General features: G+C 36.8%; 1 protein-coding gene across 9 annotated transcripts in view; it reads right to left on the bottom strand.

Annotated features, from left to right (window-relative positions):
* CLOCK (clock circadian regulator) overlaps positions 1 to 22,083 on the bottom strand; it is a 133,574-nt gene that overhangs the window by 62,127 nt on the left and 49,364 nt on the right. For all 9 annotated transcript variants that reach the window (XM_081227145.1, XM_081227146.1, XM_081227141.1 and 6 more), the window contains one exon: positions 6,156 to 6,247. The gene's annotated coding sequence lies outside the window, so the exon portion shown is untranslated. The remainder of the gene's footprint in view (positions 1 to 6,155; positions 6,248 to 22,083) is intronic.

The following is a 22,083-nucleotide window of genomic DNA, read 5'->3' as shown; positions in this document are numbered from 1 at the left end:
GCAAAATCTACATTTTAACAAGGTCTTCATGTGATTTGTATGACCATTTAAGTTTGAGAAATAACAGACTAAAGGACCAGGAAGAGGTAATAGTTGAAGGGATTCTAAGCCACAAGAAAAGCAATTTGCAAAGGCACAGGCGTTTATGAGAGAGCGTCATATTTGAGAAAGTTTTCTCTTTAGAGAAAGATGTAGGCATATTACAACTGAAAGTTTTAATTACTAGAGCATAAAGTGAGAGACAACAGGAGTGGTAAACCGGTGAAGGCAAGTCAAGCAGAAGAGCCTTATTATAAAGTTTCATACTCACATTGAAGGGATTAAAATTTACTGCTTTAAAACTCAGTCATAAGCCTAAAATTTCTCTCTATATTCTATACAGTTTTGCTAAAGTATAAAGCAGGTTTTACCCATATAAGATACTTATATCTTATAGTCATGAGTTAAATATTGAATAACCACCTTAACTCTAATAAATATCCTAACAGTTTTGAGGCATAAGAATTATTTTTTCATTAAAATTTAGAAAATAGTGTAAATTATTGTGTAACTCTAACTAAACGAGAGAATATTAAAGGACATGAGACTCTATAATACTCTATCATTGTTTTTAAATGTACATTCATGAGAGGAAGAGAGAATAACTCTGGATAAATGATGCTGGGTTGCCCATGTGGTTATGGCTGCAGAAGCAGAACTGTGAAGGGCTAACAGTTCTTAAAAGATAATGAGTGGCGGAGTCAGGAAAAATAAAAAGAACTAACTCCAGGATAAAATAGTGATTTTAAGTGTCTGGGTCAACATCAGCAGGTGGAACAGAAAATTAAAGAATTTTAGAGTTAGAAGAGACTTTAAAGATCATCTAAGTACAGCCCTCTGGTCTAACAGACATACTTAGCATCATGGTAATAACAGAGGTTGGTTCTATCACTAGAACAGAAAGAACAGTGCAAAGGTAACACAGCCAATTTGAGTGAATTAAAAAAAGAACAGTTTCAGTTTAAAGTTAGAAGATCAGATCTGAGCCTTATATGGCAGCAAGTATATGCTTGTTTAATTATCAGAAGGTAGAAATAGGGCAAACTAGAGGGAAAAAAGGACTCCAAGAATAGGAACTTATACTATATAGGAGAGGCCATGCTGACTATAAGGGAAATGAATCCAAAACGCTTCAGAAGATAGACATGCTTTATTAAGCTATTTTACTATTGTTGGTTAACAATATTTTTCCAAACACTATTTGTTGTCCAGCTAACCGAATAACATAAAACTATATTTTTGATAGTTCAGTCCAAGATCTTTCCTCTACTTTTCCAGCCAATTGATAGGCATGCTATATTTAAGGGAAAGATAAAGGAAGAAGTGAAATAGGCCCAATTAAGTACTCTAAGGCAACTGTTAGGAGATTCCTCTTGACTTCTTTACATGGTGTTAACTTTAACAAAACAAAGTGGTAATGTGGAGCAGCCAAAGGTCTTGTGTGGGGTCTAACCTAGGACTCACACTTTCAGTACAAAAGAGACTAGGCAGAGTCACACTTGCTCATGCTATGGATTCTAAGGAGTCATTTTTAGAAGACATGTGATGTCCCTACTCACAGCAAGGAATTTCAAGTAGATGGTCTAATACAGATTAAATATTATTAACAGTCTTTTTTCTTAAATACTGATATTAATAGACCACTATGGTATGAAATAATCTGCTTTTAAAAGGATCAGTTACAGTCATTGGAGCAAATTAAATGATAAAGGATCAAGTTACTACTAGGAATCAAATGCTCCTTTACTTAAGCAACTTGAGCTCAAAGTCATTCAATGATATGAATTCCCAGCTGAGTAAGCACCACATTACTATTTTATCACAGTGGAGGGCAGGATGGCATTTTTTTTTAATAAACATCATTTTAAAAACAAGTTTTAAAACATTTATCACATGGGCAGGTATTAACTAACAAACCTTCTAAGTAATTCAAACTTTGCAAACTATGGAAGCAGGTATGTTTTTTTTTTTTTTTTTTTTTTGCAGTACGCGGGCCTCTCACTGCTGTGGCCTCTCCCGTTGCGGAGCACAGGCTCCAGATGCACAGGCTCAGCGGCCATGGCTCACGGGCCCAGCCGCTCCGCGGCATGTGGGATCTTCCCGGACTGGGGCACGAACCCGTGTCCCCTGCATCGGCAGGCAGACTCTCAACCACTGCGCCACCAGGGAAGCCCCAGCAGGTATGTTTTACATTCAGCATGCAACATTACACATAATTAACAGAAAATCTCAGTGCTTGGCAGTCCATCTTTGGAAGAGAACCCTTACACACAATATAACACATGCTGCATTAAACATCAGTTAGGCAGTATCAGGACCTTGTCCTCCGAATCCCACCTGCTGTCACTTCTCAAAGCTTTCTATTTCTACATCACTAATTTCTCCCTCTATAACTGGAATATCCTGATCAACATCTGAGTATTTTACCTTAAAAAAACAGACAAAAACTTCCTCGACCCAGCAACCCCCTTCAGGGATGGCCCTCCTTTGCTGCTCCCTTTCACAGAAAAACCACTTGTCAGAGTTCTGTACAGCTGGTGTTTCAACATCTTTAATTCAGTCCGCTCTCTCATTTTATTTAGTTATTTATTGTTTGTTTGTTTTTTATTTTTATTTATTTTTATTTTTTTTATTAGTTTCTGCTTTATAACAAAGTGAATCAGTCATACATATTCATCTGTTCCCACATCCCTTCCCTCATGCATCTCCCTCCCTCCCACCCTCCCTATCCCACCCCTCCAGGCGGTCACAAAGCACCGAGCTGATCTCCCTGTGCTATGCGGCTGCTTCCCACTAGCTATCTATTTTACATTTGGTAGTGTATATATGTCCATGCCTCTCTCTCACTTCATCCCAGCTTACCCTTCCCCCTCCCCATGTCCTCAAGTCCATTCTCTACGTCTGTGTCTTTATTCCTGTCCTGCCCCTAGGTCTTCAGAACCTTTTTTTTTTTCAGATTCCATATATATGTGTTAGCACACAATATTTGTTTTTCTCTTTCTGCCTTACTTCACTCTGTATGACAGACTCTAGGTCCATCCACCTCACTACAAATAACTCAATTTCGTTTCTTTTTATGGCTGAGTAATATTCCATTGCATATATGCGCCACATCTTCTTTATCCATTCATCTGTCGATGGACACTTAGGTTGCTTCCATGTCCTGGCTATTGGAAAGAGAGCTGAAGTGAACATTGTGGTACATGACTCTTTTTGAATTATGGTTTTCTCAGGGTATATGCCCAGTAGTGGGATTGCTGGGTCATATGGTAGTTCTATTTGTAGATTTTTAAGGAACCTCCATACTGTTCTCCATAGTGGCTGTACCAATTCACATTCCCACCAGCAGTGCAAGAGTGTTCCCTTTTCTCCACACCCTCTCCAGCATTTATTGTTTCTAGATTTCTTGATGATGGCCATTCTGACTGGTGTGAGATGATATCTCATTGTAGTTTTGATTTGCATTTCTCTAATGATTAATGATGTTGAGCATTCTTTCATGTGTTTGTTGGCAGTCTGTATATCTTCTTTGGAGAAATGCCTATTTAAGTCTTCTGCCCATTTTTGGATTGGGTTGTTTGTTTTTTTGCTATTGAGCTGAATGACGCTCTCTCATTTTAAAACTTGAGTGTTTATTTTCACAAATGTATACTTGTTCAGAGTTTAAAGTATCCAGTTTTACAAGACTTTTTAAAAAATCAGAAGGCTTCTGATAGGCATTTCCTACTTTCAACCACTTTCACCTCTTTAACTGTTTCCCTTGGTCGTTAACTCCCTATCTCTAATAACTTTTACTTTATTACTTCTTGATTCTTTCTATTTTAGGTAGGATGCCTATACACTCCCAATTTATTTGAGCTGTCCCTAATGTAATTATTAAAAGTGCTTGCTGGGCCTTCCTGGTGGCGCAGTTGTTGGGAGTCCGCCTGCCGATGCAGGGGACGCGGGTTCGTGCCCCGGTCCAGGGGGATCCCACGTGCCGCGGAGCGGCTGGGCCTGTGGGCCATGGCCGCTGAGCCTGTGCTCCGCAAGGGGAGAGGCCACGGGAGTGAGAGACCCGCGTACCGCAAAAAAAAAAAGTGCTTGCTTTTGCTCTCTAAAGCGTCTTTTTTTTTAAGCCATCATCTACTGAATTCCACTATAAAAAATAATAATTTAGCTTTGACTCCCTCATCCTTACCTCATATACACGCACGCTTGCCCAAATTTCCAATACCGTGATTTTGGCTAGGCGGTTATATCCAGAGTTAACATTATTATGACTCTGTAAATACAATTCACAGTTAAGCCATATGGTATACTACAATTTTTTTTTGGAATAGTTTTCCCTAGAGTTAATCATTGTTTTGTTTGTTATTTACCTGGTTTTCTAAATACTTATCTACAATTCAGCCCTGAACTCTTCCTTGTCTAAATCTATTCTTAATATCTTCAAACACATTACAGATTCTACCAATTTAATCTTTTGCAGCTATTTCTCCTGGCACCTTCTGATCTACTCCTACTGGGAATGGATAACTATAATTGGTGACCAGCTGTAATCTTGGGATCACTCTTCACTATCATCCTGGTGATTTCCTGGGTCTCTACGTAAGTTGCATTCCCTGTTTCTTGTATCCTACGGCTTCATTTTTTTAGTTTACTTCTTTATTTTTGTTGAGTACCTCCTACATTAACTGCCCAAGAAAGGAAACATGGCAGATAAATTTTTTTGAGACATCACAAGTCTAAAACTAACATTGGTCTATCCTTTATCAACAGTCTAGCTAGATTCTGAATACTGAGTTGGAAATCATTTTCCCTCAGAATTATGAAGGGAAATCATTTTTCCCTTCCATCTTCAGTGGAGACACCCTTCTCCACTGTCTTCTAGTTTCCAGTGTGGGATCAAGAAGTCCAAAGTCATTCTGATTACTGATCCCCTATATGTGACCTATTATTTTTCTTATTCTGGAAGCTCTTCCTTTATCTCTCCCTTAAATATAGCATGTCTATCAACTGGCTGTAAAAGTAGAGAAAAGATCTTGGACTAAACTATCTGAGATGTAGTTTTATGTTTAACAAAATTTAACAGTTATATGCCCTATTTTGGACTACTTTTCATATCTGCATTGGTCCCTCTATGGGCTCTTTCTTTCTGGAAATGTGTGTCCTCTAATTTCTGGAGAGTTTTGCCGAATCATTCACTATTCTGTATTTCTCCCCTCTAGTCCCTCTATTCTCTTTCTAGAGCTCCTATTTTTTTTAACATTGGAGATCCTGGACATTGGCCCCAATTTTCTTATCTTTTCTCTCCCATTTTCTCTTTGCTTTACTTTCAACATCAGTATCATTTTTTAGCCCTTCCATTGAGTTTTCCATTTCTGATTTCATTTCTTATTTTTTTCTCTCTCATGTTCATGGATTTAGCATCTCCTCTTATTTCTCAAACTGTTAAATGACAGTTTTGTGTTTCTTTCCATTTTTACCTGCCTACCTGGTCTCCATTTCCCTTAACTTGGTATTTTCTATTTTGGTTTGTTCTTTGACTCTCACAAAAGAGGCTTTCCTAAAATGTCTAGTGATCTTTGGCTACAGCTCATATTTAAGGATGGGATCCTGTGAACTTTATTTTAAGGATATCAGGTTGGGACATTTCACTGAGGAAATTCTTTTTTTTTTTTTTTTTTTAATAAATTTATTTATTTGGTTTTGGCTGTGTTGGGTCTTCGTTGCTGTGCATGGGTTTTCTCTAGCTGCGGTAAGTGGGGGCTACTCTTTGTTGCAGTGTGGCTTCTCTTGTTGTGGAGCATGGGCTCTAGGCGCACAGGCTTCAGTAGTTGTGGCCCGCAGGCTCAGTAGTTGTGGCTCTCGGGGTCTAGAGTGCAGGCTCAGTAGTTGTGGCACACGGGCTTAGTTGCTCAGCGGCATGTGGGATCTTCCCGGAGCAGGGCTTGAACCCGTGTCCTCTGCCTTGGCAGCAGGATTCTTAACCACTGTGCCATCAGGGAAGCCCTCACTGAGGAAATTCTTAATGTCAGTATCTTCAAACCTTTTCTCTTCGGTTGGTTGTAATTCCCACTTTCCTGGGCAAGTGTCATTTCAAAGTACATTCCAAGATACAACCCTTTCATTACCTTTTGTATTTTGGGGATCTTTTGAACTGATTCTTCAGAAAACTGTAAGTTCAATGTATTCTTCTGTATGGCTGACCATCAGTCTCAGAATTCTGTTTAAACCAGAAAAAAATGTGTTAGATTTACTCAACTTATACAGGCATTTAGCATGAAAAAGGTTTCAAAATAATTTTGAAATATAACAAAATTTATAACTTTGTCACAAAAATATATTGGGTTTGCCAAAATGTTTGTTCGGATTTTCAACTGTAATATCTTATGGAAAAACCCAAATGAACTTTTTGGCCAAACCAATATATAACAAATGCTAAACTCTATAAATTGTCTCTAAAAGAAAATAACTTAAAAATAAAAATAAAAAAACTACAACAATCACTTTTAATTCTACTATAGAAGTTAAAAGACAAAAGTATAAAAATAAGTATAGCTATGAAAATATGTTAATGAATACACACGTATATGTGTTAATGAATGCTCATATATAATGAATATAAAAAGATGCAATTTGTGACAGATAAAGTGTGGTGGGGGAGAGAAGTAAAAGAGTAGAGTTTTTGAAGTTAAATTGTTATCAGCTTAAAATAGATTGTTAAATCTATAAGATGTTTTATGTAGACCCACGGTAAGCACATAGAAAACATCTATACACGATACACAAAAGGAAATGAGAAAAGAATCAAAGCATGTCACTAAAAGAAAACAATGAAACACAAAGGAAAACACAAGACAGGAAAAAAGTGACAAAAAGCTGCAAGACAAAAACAATGAACAAAATAACAGTAAGTCCTTCCCCGTCAGTAATTACTTTAAATGCAAATGAATTAAAGTTGCCAGTCAAAAGACAAAGTAGGTAAACGGATAAAAAAAACAAGATCCAACTACATGCTACCTACAAGACTCACTTTAGATATAAGGACACACAGAGACTAAAAGACTGGAAAAAGATATTCCATGCAAATGGTAACCAAGAAAGCACAAATGACCATACTTACATCAGACAAAATAGACTTTAAGTAAAAAACTGTCACAAGAGACAAAAAGGACATTATATAATAAAACGGTCAAATTTATCAGGAAGATATAACAATTATAGATATATATACACCCAACATCAAAGCACCCAAATATTTGTAGCAAAGACTGACAGAACTGAACTGAGGAACAGACAACAACACAGTAATAGTAGGAAATTTCAATACCCCAGTTTCAATAATGGACAGAACCCTAGACAGAGAAGATCAATAAGAAAACGGATGGCTTGAACAACACTAAAGACCAATGGACTTAACAGAATATTCCACCCAACAGGAGCAGAATACACATTTTCCTTAAATGCACAGGGAACATTCACCAGGATGGATCACATCAGGTAGCAAAACAAGTCTTAACAAATTTAAGAAGATTGAAATGCTTTATCAAATATCTTTTCTGACCACAATGGAATAAAACTAGAAATCAGTAGTACAAGGTCAACTGGAAAATTCAAAACATGTAGAAATTAAACACATTCTTGAACAATCAATGGGTCAAAGAAGAAATCAAAATGGAAATTAGAAAATATTTTGAGACAAAAGCACAAAACATCAAAACTTATGGGATGCAGCAAAAGCATCATTAAGAGGGAAGTTTATAGTGGTAAATACTACATTAAAAAAGAAGAAAGATGTCAAATATAAAGAACCTAACTTTATACCTCAAGGAACTAGAAAAAGCCCAAAGTTAGCAGAAGGAAGGAAATAATAAAGATTAAAGCAGAAACAAAATAGAGCATAAATAAAACAACAGAAAAAAAGTATTTTTAGCAAAGAACAACAAAAAGAGGAAGCATTACAACTGATACCAATAATATCAATACAATACAAAGGATCATAATAAACTATAATGAACAATTAAATGCCAATAAACTGGATAATCTAGAGGAAACAGATTCCTAGAAATATAGAACCCATCGAGACTGAATCATGAAGAAATAGAAAATCTTAGCATACCTATAACTAATAAGAAAATTGAATCAGTAATCAAAAACCTCCCAACAAAGAAAAGCCAGGACCAAACATTCACTGAAGAATTACACCAAACACGTAAAGAGTTAATTAGCACCAATCCTGCTCAAACCCCTCCAAAAAATTTAAGGGAAAGGAACACCTCCAAGCTAATTTTGTGAAGCCAACATTACCTTGACACCGAAGCCAGACAGACTCCACAAGTAAAAACTACAATATCCCTGATAAATATAGATGCAAAAATCCTCAACAAAATATTAACAAACCAAATTTAATAGCATATTAAAAGGATGATACACCATGACCAAGTGGGATTTATCTTTGGGGTACAAGGACAGTTCCACATACAAAAATCAGTTAATGTGATACACCACATTAAGGAACAAAGTATTAAAATCACACAATCATACCAATTAATGCAGAAAAAGCATCTGACATAATTCAATACCTTTTCATGGTAGAAACACTAAATAAACAAGGGATAGATAGTAATTTTCTCAAGATAATAAACGCCATATATGAGAAGCTCCACAGCTAACATCATGCTCAACAGTGAAAAATTGAAAGCTTTTCCTCTAAGATTAGAGGAACAAGGCAGGGATGGCCACTCTTGCTACTTGTATTCAACATAGTACTATCTAGAACAATTAAGTAAGAAGTGAAAGCAATCAAAATTGGAAAGTTTGAAGTAAAATTATCTCTCTTCACAGATGACATGATCTTATATGTAGAAAGCCCTAAAGAGTCTAGCAAAAAAAAAGACTGTTAGAGCTAATAAACATCAAATAGCAGGACACAAAATAAATATACAAAAATCAGTTGCATTTCTGTATACACTAACAACAAACAATCTGAAAAGGAAATTAAGAAAACAATGTCATCTATAACAGCATCAAAAGGATAAAACACTTGGTTGAGAGTCCGCCTGCCGATGCAGGGGACACAGGTTCGTGCCCCGGTCCGGGAAGATCCCACATGCCGTGGAGCGGCTGGGCCCGTGAGCCATGGCCGCTGAGCCTGCGCGTCCGGAGCCTGTGCTCCACAACGGGAGAGGCCACAACAGTGAGAGGCCCGTGTACCACAAAAAAAAAAAAGGATAAAACACTTAGGAAAAAATTTAATCAAAAGGTAAAATTTCTGGTGTGGAAAGAACTTCAGGAACTTGTCAGTTTCAGATAGAAATGTTTTCACTAACAAGGGAAATCAGGAATTGCTGTATTCTTACTATTTCTCATTGTAGAACTGAGATATCACTATATCATTCTCATTTTTAACATTCTTCTAAATCATGAGCTCCTTCAAAGCAGGAGTGAAGCCTCACTTATTCATCTATTATTAGGACCTGTCAGAATATTTGACAAGTACTAAAAACTCAATAATCATTGTGAATAACTGAATTAACCAAGACCAACCCAACCTTGCCACACCAAAGTTAATGCAAAACTTTCCCCTCATACTTTGCTTCTGACCCATCCAATGTCCATTCTAGAATTTTCTTAAAACACAAAGAATTTGCTATATATATAATATGACAGCAAGAAGGAGGGATATTTTTGATAGCAAAAAAAAAAGAGGGGGTATTTTTGAGTACAAAAGGGATTTTTTTGATGGCAACAACAAAAAAATCCCTGGAGATTACAGACTCAAATAAAAGTAAGAGGTCTGAGTCAAAAACACCAGAGCAATAGAACTTAATTCCTAAAATGTGCATGAAGCAAAATTCAGAAGCAGATCCTAGTGTCCTACTTGGTTTTAAGTACTTTGGGATGGAGTTACTCATCAGAATTAAAGCCAGCATGCTGGAGGAGTAAGTATAGAAGTTAAGACCATGAGTTTACAGTCAGAAAAGCATGGATGAAAATCTTTGGACAATTTACTTAGTTATCCTAAGCCTCAGATTTCTTACCTAAGGCAACTGTTGTGAAGACTAAAGGATATAATATATAGGGATACCAATTATTAACCAAATAAACACGAATGGAAACTCCCCCTTTAAAACCAAAATAAAAGGCTTAAATATTTGCAGCACTTCAAAAGGTTAATATTTTACCATATAAGGGTCTCTAAAAGTTATCTGAAAAAAGGTTAAAACCCAGCTCAAAACAAACAACAAAGAGTATAACTAAATAAGGAGCCACAAAGAAAACAAATGGCTAATGTAAAAATTATTCCTGGCTAGAAATCAAAGAAACTTAAATAAAAACATATTATAGTTAAATATTAGTGATTCCTTAAAAATTCTACTTCATATATTTATCATTCAGCAAATATTTACTGAGTACCAATACAAGTAAGTGTCCAATACGACGCTGACTGTAGTTTGGAAACAGTGAAATAGACACAGCCACTACATTTGAGGCACTTCCCAGAGAACCCACAAAGTGCTCTCTGAACACACTGGGAGTGACAAAGAAGTTAAAGAAGCCTCCTGGAGAACTGATACGTAAGCTGAGATCTGAAGAATAAAATAACAGTTCACCAGGCAAAGAGATAGAGAAATTTGATCTACGCCAAAAGAACAGTATATGCAAAGGTCTGGAGACATGAGAAGGAACTGTGATTTTAGAATACTACAAGTAGTTTCGTATGATTAGGGCAAAAACCTAAGGACAGGGTGTAACAGAGGTTGTGGTAAGAGATGATAATGGTGAGGTGAGTAGATCGTGAAAGGTCACATGAAGGTAACTCCCAACACCTCTGCCCCCTCAACAAAGACACTGAAAGGTTTTAAGCAGGAAAGTGACATTAATAGACATTTGTTCTTTTGAACCATCATACTGGCTACAACACAGAGAATGGAATGGAAGGAGGCTCGACTAGAATTAGAGAGACTAGTAGAAGTAGAGAGCATTATAATAGTTCAGGCAAAATAATACGGAAGCAGAGATTATAAAAAGAAATATAGGAATTTTAATAGATCCTGAGATGACTAGACAGAATCTGGTGACTGATTAACAGAAGCCGGGGGCAGGAAGCAGTCAAGAATATCACTCAAATTTTGGCTTGGACACATCTGTGGGTTGATAGGTAACACAGGAGGAGTAAGTTGGAGGGTAGTGTGAGGGAAAGATGTTGAAAGCAGTGGCTAACGTTTATTGAAATTTACTACGTATTGGGCATTCTTTAAAGTTTTCTCTCATTTAAGACTCAACAATCATATGAGGTAGGCTCTATTATTATCTCCATTTTACAGATGAGGAAACTGAAACACAAAGAGAACAGGTAAGCTGGCCAAGATCAGCAGTAAAGCTAAGATAGGAACCCTGACAGTTTAGCCTGAACTATGCTCTTAATCACTATGTAACAAATACCTCACAAACACTTTTAATGATGGATTCAGTTTTAGACATGCTATGTTTAAGATATCTATGGGACATGCAAGAGGAAAAGTGTCCAGTAGGCAGTTGGAAATGTGGGTTTGGCATTCAGGAAAGAACTGGGTAAAGATGTAAAGTGGGAGCCATCAACGTAAATAGGTAAATTAAAGATAATGATTAGATGGGCTTCTCTAGGAAAAACATATAAAATTAGGGAAAAAAAGGCTAAGACTGAAACCTGATGAAAATTAATATTTTACAGACAGGCAGAAGAGTAGCTAGTAAAATGGGGAGGAGCCAGAGCAACAATGTAAAGAAATGGCTCTAGAAACATTTCCTGGGTGTGAATTATGGATCAGCCCCTTTAGTAGCTGTGAGTCTGAGACTAGTCACTAAATCTCTGTGCATCATTTTTTTCATTTCTAAAATGGAGATAATAGTAGTACCTACCACATACAGTTCTTCTGAGGATTAACTATGTTACACGTTTGGACAGTATATAGAAAGCAGCAAATGCTCAATAAATTTTAAGTATGATTAGTGTTAATAATAGTATCAACTAGATAGAAAGGACCAAAGGTATAGAAGAAAGCCAGGAAGGATTATTTGTCACTAAAATTAAAGGAAAAGAGTGCTTTAAGAAGTTGACAATGTCAACACTTCACTGTGGAGAAGAAAATGACTCTAAAGTGTCTATTACATCTAATAACAGTTTGATAAGTTTGGTGATGGAGATATGAAATAGACACTGAACAATGCTTTAAGAGAGTAAATTAGGACTCCCTTTCTTAAAAAAAGTTTGGTGAGAAGTGTCAATAACTTCAAGCACTCACATCCTTTGACCTAGTAATTTCATTTTGAAAAAAAAAAAGGAAATAATCAGAGATGTAGCCAAAGTTTTATAGTCATTGCACTATTATTTAAAACAGTAAAGCTTGGAAGATTTAAACATCCAACAGCAGTTAACAGTGGCATTAAAATGTATCAAACATAAATCCAAATATGTTTAAGTACCAACTGTTGTTATTCCTGAGTAATTTGCTTATGGATTTTTTCCATTTTTAGTTTTTCTTTAGCACTTTCTAAAATTTTTCCAAGAACATGTATTAATTTATAATCAGAAAAACTTAACTTCTGCCTTTTTAATGTTTGTTTTCTTTTAATTGTCCAATACTAGAGCCCTGGCTACCATAAGAACGTAAGATACATGTTATCCATTCCAGAGAACAGAACATGAGTAACAAAGTAACACATTACTATTAAAAAACATGAGTAACAGAGACTATTTTCCTATGTACTGTTCATGTAACTTAAAGAAAAAACTTTAAATTTCATCTAATTATTGATAATTTTTTAATTATTCATTAAAAAGGTTTAACTCAAGAACCTGGGCTTAAAAATGGAAACCACAATAAACCCTTTTCTAACCTCATAACCTATTGACCCACTGACCTACTTTGGAATTTAGGTTAGTTCAATCTGATATCACAGATCTTTCTGGGACTGGTGGATCTATTAACATTAATTAAAAGTAGTGCTGAAATTTAACTGACTGGTATAATACAAAACCCAACAATCCTTAACTATATTTATCACCATTTATGAAAAATTCAAACTTGCTTCTGCAGATTACTGTTTGTATTATAGCTAAAAAGGTAAGTATTTCTAAGAAAACAATTTTAACTTGTAAAAAAAGACTGAAATACTTTTAAAATTAATTATTTAATGTATGAGTAAAGATGAAATTTAACAGTAGTTCTCAATTTATTCAATACTGAATGGGAACATTAGTCCACCTCTATATAAAATATTAGCAAAATGAAAAACATTCTTGACTCTACAGCAGTTTCTAAGACCAACTTAAATTTAAAATTGACAGTAAGAACAAGAAACAGACCACACACCAAAGTCTCATGAACCAGACCTCTTAGAACCAAAGAAGATGCTTGCTCAAGACAAACATCAAATGCTACCAAAATTCTAGACTGTCAGATGTCTAGACGTGAGGTATTTTTGAAGCCTCATTAAGTAAACAAAAACTGAAAAATTAATACAGCTCTTAGTGGCACACAAGACTACTGCAATTATTCAACTAATGTATTTCTTCATATAATGTCTGAGCTCCCTCTTCATGTGATGGACTGATCTGGTCCACAGAATACATGAGCACCTTAACCCTTTTCTGAGATGAGACTGAGGCCTGAGCCTGTCCCCAGCCTCAAATGAGCCCCATAAAAGATTTGAAGCTGCAGGAAGAGCCCAAGCCTGAGTCTCAATGTGAACTACACACTGAACCAGGTACCGTAACCCTGAACCTATACCACCCTGCACCAGGCCTCACACTAGTATCCACAGGAAGAAAGACGGGACCCTGTGGTAGGCAGAATAATGGCCCCACTAAATGGGCCACGCCCTAATCCCTGAAACCTGTGAATATGTTTCAAAAAAGGACTATGCAGATGCGATCAAGGTTAAAGATTTTGAGATGAGTAGTTTATGCTGGATTATCTGGGTGGTCCAATGTAATCACATGAGTCTTTAAAAGCAGAAGACCTTTTCTGGCTGTGGTCAGAGAGCTGTGAGACAGAAAAGTCAGAAGGATGCAGTGTTGCTGGTTTTGATGGTGAAAGAAGAGAGCCACAAGCCAAGGAATAGGGGCAGCTTCTAGAAGCTTGAAAACACAAGGAAACATTCTCCTCTGAAGCTTCCAGAAAGGAATGCAGCCCTACTGACACCTTGCTTTTAGCCCAATGAGACCCTTGTGGAACTTCTGAGCTGCAGAACAGTAAGATTATAAATTTGTACTGTTTTAAGCCATTAAGTTTGTGGTAGTTTCTAAGTTTGTGTTCGGTGACAACAGAAATTTAATACAGGTCTAAAATCTCTGGTTGCTCTTGATAAATCTGCCTTTCCCAAACCCTCTCTCCCTCCATATTTACAATAATCTACCCAAGAAAACCAGGACTAATCCCATTATGCCCTACTTTCCTTTTATATCAGTCACCAAGAGAGGCCCAAGACTCTCAGCTCACCCCCCGTCACCTAGACTCTTGTCCCCATATACTCTATATATCCCCACATTGACCCCTTTCCCCTTTCTTTCCCCATTTCCAAAATCCTTTCATTGTGTCCTCTGGAACTCAAAGTATACCATTAGCAAAATATCCTACTTCCTCAATACTGCTGTTGTACATGCTTCACGTTTCCTGCACCAACAGATCTCTTGCTCTCCTCCAGGAGTTCTGCTCTATCTCCAGGCCTTTCAAGTGATAGCTGTTCTTCTCTCCCATGTCTCATATGTCAAGGCCCTGGTGTGAGGGCCTCATTGTCATTTCTGAATTATTCTTTCTCTCCCTCCCTAAACCCCCCAGCTTTGAATCTCATGCCCCCAGACTATATCAGTTATTTCCATTTGCTTGTTGTAAGCATTCATAAACCCCCAGAATAAGCCCTCTTTCTCTGAGGGCTGTCGCTCTCCAATACCTCCTTTGTCATTGTTTTTGATTTTGATATCTACATAAATGATCCTCCCAACGTCTTGGCCAGTCAATTCCCTGATCTCCTCTCCAACAATCCTGCGCTTACCTCCCATTCATTCCCCTGGAGTTACTCTAGAATTCACCATTAGCAATAATCACACGCCCCCCTCCATATTTTCACTTTCAAGCACTTTATCCCTCTGAATCTCACACAAGGGCTAGGATAGCATGTGATCTGCTTGATTCAAACCCATCAGAAAAAAAAAAAAAACCACAAGCATTTTTTTCTAACTGGCCATATAGCTCTAATTTATTTATTTATGTCTATGTCTTTTTTTTTTTTTTTTAACCTGTCCTAGCCTCCTAATCTTTGCTGAGCATTTACAGTTTCTCATCCCATAAAAGGTACAAAGGAGCAAGGCAAGTTTATCTGAGCGGGTCAGGGGACATCAGAGATAGTAACAGTCTCTGTTGGTCAGGTTGTTCATTATTCCTTATCAGAAACACTTAATTCTTTTTCATGTTTGTCTAAACTCCAGGTTTCCTTTTTGCCACTGATTCCTTTGTATATTTAACATATAGATAAGCCATTCCATGAGCCATTCTGTGGCAAAATGCATCTTGCTTACAACTCTAATACAGCTAAAGTCAAGCTGATAATAAAAACGTCTTATAATTCCAACTTATTTACAGCATTTACTAATAGAGGCACAAAAATACAAATATTAAAGAACACGTGGAAGGAAACCAAGGCTTCTGAAGATCACTTGCTCTGCCACATTATAAGACCCCAATTTTCCTTTCTAGATTCATTCTCTCTCTCCAGCCTCATCTCCCACTCCACCTTCACTGTATACATACTCCTTGTTCTCTGGCCACACTAAACATGTCACCATTCCTGTGAAGTAGAAAATAAAGATCCCTTGGTACACAAAGGTCTGCCCATCAGTGTCCACCATATTATCAACACAAATGACTTCTTAATATACTAAACTAAAATTGATCTTTGCAGGAAATCACACTGTCATTCACATTAGGATTCAATTAATCAACATGTAAAATGCATGTTAGTGAAAAACTAAACAGAGGTACCATGTATTAGTTTCCTGTGGCTGCTGTAACAAATTACTACAACCTTAATGGAAGAAAACAACACAAATTTATTATCTCCCAGTTCTGTAGGTCAGAGTCCAACACAGGTCTTGCTAGGCTAAACTCAACGTGCCAGCAGGGCTGCATTTCTTTCTGGAAACTTGAACAGAAAAATCTGTTTCCCTGCCTTTACAAGCTTCTAGAGGCTGCCTGCATTCCTTGGCTCATGGATCTCATCCTCAATCTTCAAATCCAGCAGCAGACCAAGTCCTCCTCAGGTTGCCATCTCTTTTACTTCCCTCTTCCCTTATTAAGACCCTTCTGATTACAATGGGCCCACACAGATAATCCAAGACAATCTTCCCATTATAAGATCATTTAACCTAACATAGTCACAGTTTCTGGCAACTTAGGATATGGACATCTTTGAAAGGCCATTATTTTGCCTACCACATCCCATGACCCAAGAAATCTCTTTGGTGAACACAAAGTATCTTTTGGGGATAAACGTTAAATAATTTGATCTATCAACAGATAAAAGACTATATCACCATTCAGAAGTTCATAACTATCTGAACTATCTTTTCCTTTCATGTTTCTTCAAGGGAATTGAAAAATAATGTAGATGAGAATTCCAGTTGCATGAGTTCAACTGCAACTGAAGGTCAAACTTGATTGCTATAAGCAACAGGCTCTATGGATGCTTTTCTGAATGGCAAAAGTTTTAACGTCCAAATGAATATGAGAGCATACTTTCCTTTTTCGGACAATTATTTAATGTACACACTGTATACAAAAATGGCATAATTTATAAGTATCAAACAAATGTTGAAACAAGATTGATCAATCCCAGCCTTTGTGGAATGCTTTATTTTTTTAATTTTCTTTTTCAGGATTGAGAAGACAGAAGCGCCCCTTCTGGTTTTCAGAGAAGAGCTTGTTTTCTGTTCTGGCATTATTACTTTCTTGTCATTTCTTGTTTTTTTTCTAATTTTTAAAATTTATTTTTTTTTATACAGCAGGTTCTTATGGGTTATCCATTTTATACATATTAGAGTATATATGTCAATTCCAATCTCCCAGTTCATCCCATCACCACCCTACCCGCCGTTGCTTTCACCTCCCTGGTGTCCATACGTTTGTTCTCTACATCTGTGTTTCAATTTCTGCCCTGCAAACTGGTTCATCTGTACCATTTTTCTACGATCCACATATATGCATTAATATACGATATTTGTTTTTCTCTTTCTGACTTACTTCACTCTGTATGAGTCTCTAGATTCATCCACATCTCTACAAATGACCCAATTTCATTCCTTTTCATGGCTGAGTAATATCCCATTGTACACATGTACCACATCTTCTTTATCCATTTGTCTGTCGATGGACACTTAGGTTGCTTCCATGACCTGGCTATTGTAAATACTGCTGCAAAGAACATTAGGGTGCATATGTCTTTCTGAATTATGGTTTTCTCTGGGTATATGCCCAGTAGTGGGATTGCTGGGTAACATGGTAATTCTATTTTTAGTTTTCTAAGGAACCTCCATACTGTTCTCCATAGTGGCTGTAACAATTTACATTCTGACCAACAGTGCAAGAGGGTTCCCTTTTCTCCACACCCTCTCCAACATTCATTTGTTGTTTGTAGATTTTCTGATGATGCCCATTCTAACTGGTGTGAGGTAATACCTCATTGTACTTTTGATTTGCATTTCTCTAATAATTAGTGACGTTGAGCAGCTTTTCATGTGTTTCTTGGCCATCTGTATGTCTTCTTTGGAGAAATGTCTACTTAGGCCTTCTGCCCATTTTTGGATTGGGTTGTTTGGTTCTTTAATACTGAGCTGCATGAGCTGTTTATATATTTTGGAGATTAATTCTTTGTCTGTTGATTCATTTGCAAATATCTTCTCCCATTCTGAGGGTTGTCTTTTCGTCTTGTTTGTAGTTTCCTTTACTTTGCAAAAGTTTTTAAGTTTCATTAGGTTCCATTTGTTTATTTTTGTTTTTATTTCCATTACTCTAGTAGATGGATCAAAAAAGATCTTGCTGTAATTTATGTCAAAGAGTGTTCTTCCTATGTTTTCCTCTAAGAGTTTTATAGTGTCTGGTCTTACATTTAGGTCTCTAATCCATTTTGAGTTTATTTTTGTGTATGGTGTTAGGGAGTGTTCTAATTTCATTCTTTTACACGTAGCTGTCCAGTTTTCCCAGCACCACTTATTGAAGAGACTGTCTTTTCTCCACTGTATATCCTTGATTCCTTTGTCATAGATTAGTTGACCATAGGTGAGTGGGTTTATCTCTGGGCTTTCTATCCTGTTCCACTGATCTATGTTTCTGTTTTAGTGGCAGTAGGATATTGTCTTGATTATTGTAGCTTTGTAGTATAGTCTGAAGTCTGGGAGTCTGATTCCTCCAGCTCCATTTTTTTTCCCTCAAGACGGCTTTGGCTATTTGGGGTCTTTTGTGTTTCCACACAAATTTTAAGATTTTTTGTTCTAGTTCCGTAAAACATGCCACTGGTAATTTGATAGGCATTGCAATGAATCTGTAGATTGCTTTGTGTAGTTTAGTCATTTCCACAATGTTGATTCTTCCAATCCAAGAACATGATATATCTCTCCAGCTGTTTGTATCTTTCATTTCTTTCATCAGTGTCTTATAGGTTTCTGCATACAGGTCTTTGGCTCCCTAGGTAGGTTTATTCCTAGGTATTTTATTCTTTTTGTTGCAGTGGTAAATGGGAGTGTTTCCTTAATTTCTCTTTCAGATTTTTCATCATTAGTGTATAGGAATGCAAGAGATTTCTGTGCATTAATTTTGTACCCTGCAACTTCACCAAATTCATTGATTAGCTCTAGTAGTTTTCTGGTGGCACCTGTAGGATTCTCTATGTATAGACTCATGTCATCTGCAAACAGTGACAGTTTTACTTCTTCTTTTCCAATTTGTATTCCTTTTATTTCTTTTTCTTCTCTAATTGGCGTGGCTAGGACTTCCAAAACTATGTTGAATAATAGTGGTGAGAGTGGACATCCTTGTCTTGTACCTGATCTTAGAGGAAATGCTTTCAGTTTTTCACCATTGAGAATGACATTTGCTGTGGGTTAGTCGTATATGGCCTTTATTATGTTGAGGTAGGTTCACTCTATGCCCACTTTCTGGAGAGCTTTTATCATAAATTGGTGTTGAGTTTTGTCAAAAGCTTTCTCTGCATCTATTGAGATGATCATATGGTTTTTATTCTTCAATTTGTTAATATGGTGTATCACATTGATTGATCTGCATATACTGAAGAATCCTTGCATCCTTGGGATAAATCCCACTTGATCATGGTGTATGATCCTTTTAATGTGTTGTTGGATTCTGTTTGCTAGTATTTTGTTGAGGATTTTTGCATCTGTATTCATCAGTGATATTGGTCTGTAATTTTCTTTTTTTTTTTTTTTTGTATCTTTGTCTGGTTTTAGTATCAGGGTGATGGTGGCCTCACAGAATGAGTTCGGGAGTGTTCCTTCCTCTGCAATTTTTTGGAAGAGTTTGCGAAGGATAGGTGTTAGCTCTTCTCTAAATGTTTGATAGAATTCACCTGTGAAGCCATCTGGTCCTGGACTTTTGTTTGTTGGAAGATTTTTAATCACAGTTTCCATTTCATTACTTGTGATGGTCTGTTCATATTTTCTATTTCTTCCTGGTTCAGTCTTGGATGGTTATACCTTTCTAAGAATTTGTCCATTTATTCCAGGTTGTCCATTTTATTGGCACAGAATTGCTTGCAACAGTCTCTTAAGATGCTTTGTATTTCTGCGGTGTCTGTTGTAACTTCTCCTTTTTCATGTCTAATTTTATTGATTTCAGTCCTCTCCCTCTTTTTGTTGATGAGTCTGGCTAATGGTTTATCAATTTTGTTTATCTTCTCAAAGAACCAGCTTTTAGTTTTATTGATCTTTGCTATTGTTTTCTTTGTTTCTATTTCATTTATTTCTGCTCTGATCTTTATGATTTCTTTCCTTCTGCTGACTTCGGGGGGGGGGGTTCTTCTTTCTCTAATTCCTTTATGTGTAAAGTCAGATTGTTTATTTGAGATTTTTCTTGTTTCTTGAGGTAGGTTTGTATTGCTATAAACTTCCCTCTTAGAACTGCTTTTGCTGCATCCCATAGGCTTTGGATCGTCATGTTTTCATTGTCATTTGTCTCTAGGTATTTTTTGATTTCCTCTGACTTCTTCAGTGAGCTCTTGGTTATTTAGTAACGTACTGTTTAGCTTCCATGTGTCTGTGTTTTTTACGTTTTCTTCCCTGTAATTGACTTCTAATCTCATAGCATTGTGGTCAGAAAAGATGCTTGATATGATTTCAATTTTCTTAAATCTACTGAGGCTTGATTTGTTACCCAAGATGTGATCTGTCCTGGAGAATGTTCCATGCGCACTTGAGAAGAAAGTGTAATATGCTGTTTTTGGATGGCATGTCTTATAAATATCAACTAATTCTATCTGGTCTATTGTGTCATTTAAAGCTTGTGTTTCCTTATTAATTTTCTGTTTGGATGATCTGTCTATTGGTGTAAGTGAGGTTTTAAAGTCCCCCACCATTATTGTGTTACTGTCAATTTCCTCTTTTAGAGCTGTTAGCAGTTGCCTTATGTATTGAGGTGCTCCTATGTTGGGTGCATATATATTTATGATTGTTATATCCTCTTCCTGGATTGATCCCTTGATCATTATGTAGTGTGCTTACTTGTCTCTTGTAACATTCTTTACTTTAAAGTCTATTTTATCTGATATGAGTATTGCTACTCCAGCTTTCTTTTGATTTCCATTTGCATGGAATATCTTTCTCCATCCCCTCATTTTCAGTCTGTATGTGTCCCTAGGTCTGTAGTGGGTCTCTTGCAGACAGCATATATATGGGTCTTGTTTTTGTATCCATTCAGTGAGCCTGTGTCTTTTGGTTGAAGCATTTAATCCATTTACATTTAAGTTAATTATCGATATGTATGTTCCTATGACCAGTTTCTTAATTGTTTTGGGTTTGTTTTTGTAGGTCGTTTTCTTCTCTTGTGTTTCCTACTTAGAGAAGTTCCTTAGCATTTGTTGTAGAGCTGGTTTGGTGGTGCTGAATTCTCTTAGCTTTTGCTTGTCTGTAAAGCTTTTGATTTCTCCGTCGAATCTGAATGAGATCCTTGCCGGGTACAGTAATCTTGGGTGTAGGTTCTTCCCTTTCATCACTTTAAATATGTCATGCCACTCCCTTGTGGCTTGTAGAGTTTCTGCTGAGAAATCAGCCATTAACCTATGGGAGTTCCCTTGTATGTTATTTGTCATTTTCCACTCACTGCTTTCAATAATTTTTCTTTGTCTTTAATTTTTGCCAATTTGATTAGTATGTGTCTCGGTGTATTTCTCCTTGTGTTTATCCTGTATGGGACTCTCTGCGCTTCCTGGACTTGGGTGGCTATTTCCTTTCCCATGTTAGGGAAGTTTCGACTATAATCTCTTCAAATATTTTCTCGGGTCCTTTCTCTCTCTCTTCTCCTTCTGGGACCCCTATAATGCGAATGTTGTTGCTTTTAATGTTGCCCCAGAGGTCTCTTAGGCTGTCTTCATTTCTTTTCATTCTTTTTTTCTTTATTCTGTTCCACGGCAGTGAATTCCACCATTCTGTCTTCCAGGTCACTTATCCGTTCTTCTACCTCAGTTATTCTGCTATTGATTCCTTCTAGTGTAGTTTTCATTTCAGTTACTGTATTGTTCATCTCAATTTGTTTGTTCTTTCATTCTCCTAGGTCTTTGTTAAACACTTCTTGCATCTTCTCGATCTTTGCCTCCATTCTTTTTCCGAGGTCTTGGATCATCTTCACTATCATTATTCTGAATTCTTTTTCTGGAAGGTTGCCTACCTCCACTTCATTTGGTTTATTTTTCTGGGGTTTTATCTTGTTCCTTCATCTGGTACATAGCCCTCTGCCTTTTCATCTTGTCTATCTTTCTGTGAATGTGCTTTTTGTTCCACAGGCTGCCAGGACTGTA

The sequence above is a fragment of the Mesoplodon bidens genome, assembly GCF_964165515.1.
Source record: "Mesoplodon bidens genome assembly, chromosome: 1".
NCBI classification, from domain to species: domain Eukaryota; kingdom Metazoa; phylum Chordata; class Mammalia; order Artiodactyla; family Ziphiidae; genus Mesoplodon; species Mesoplodon bidens.
Note: the sequence above shows the minus strand (reverse complement) of the source record. Positions and strands in the feature narration are given on the sequence as shown.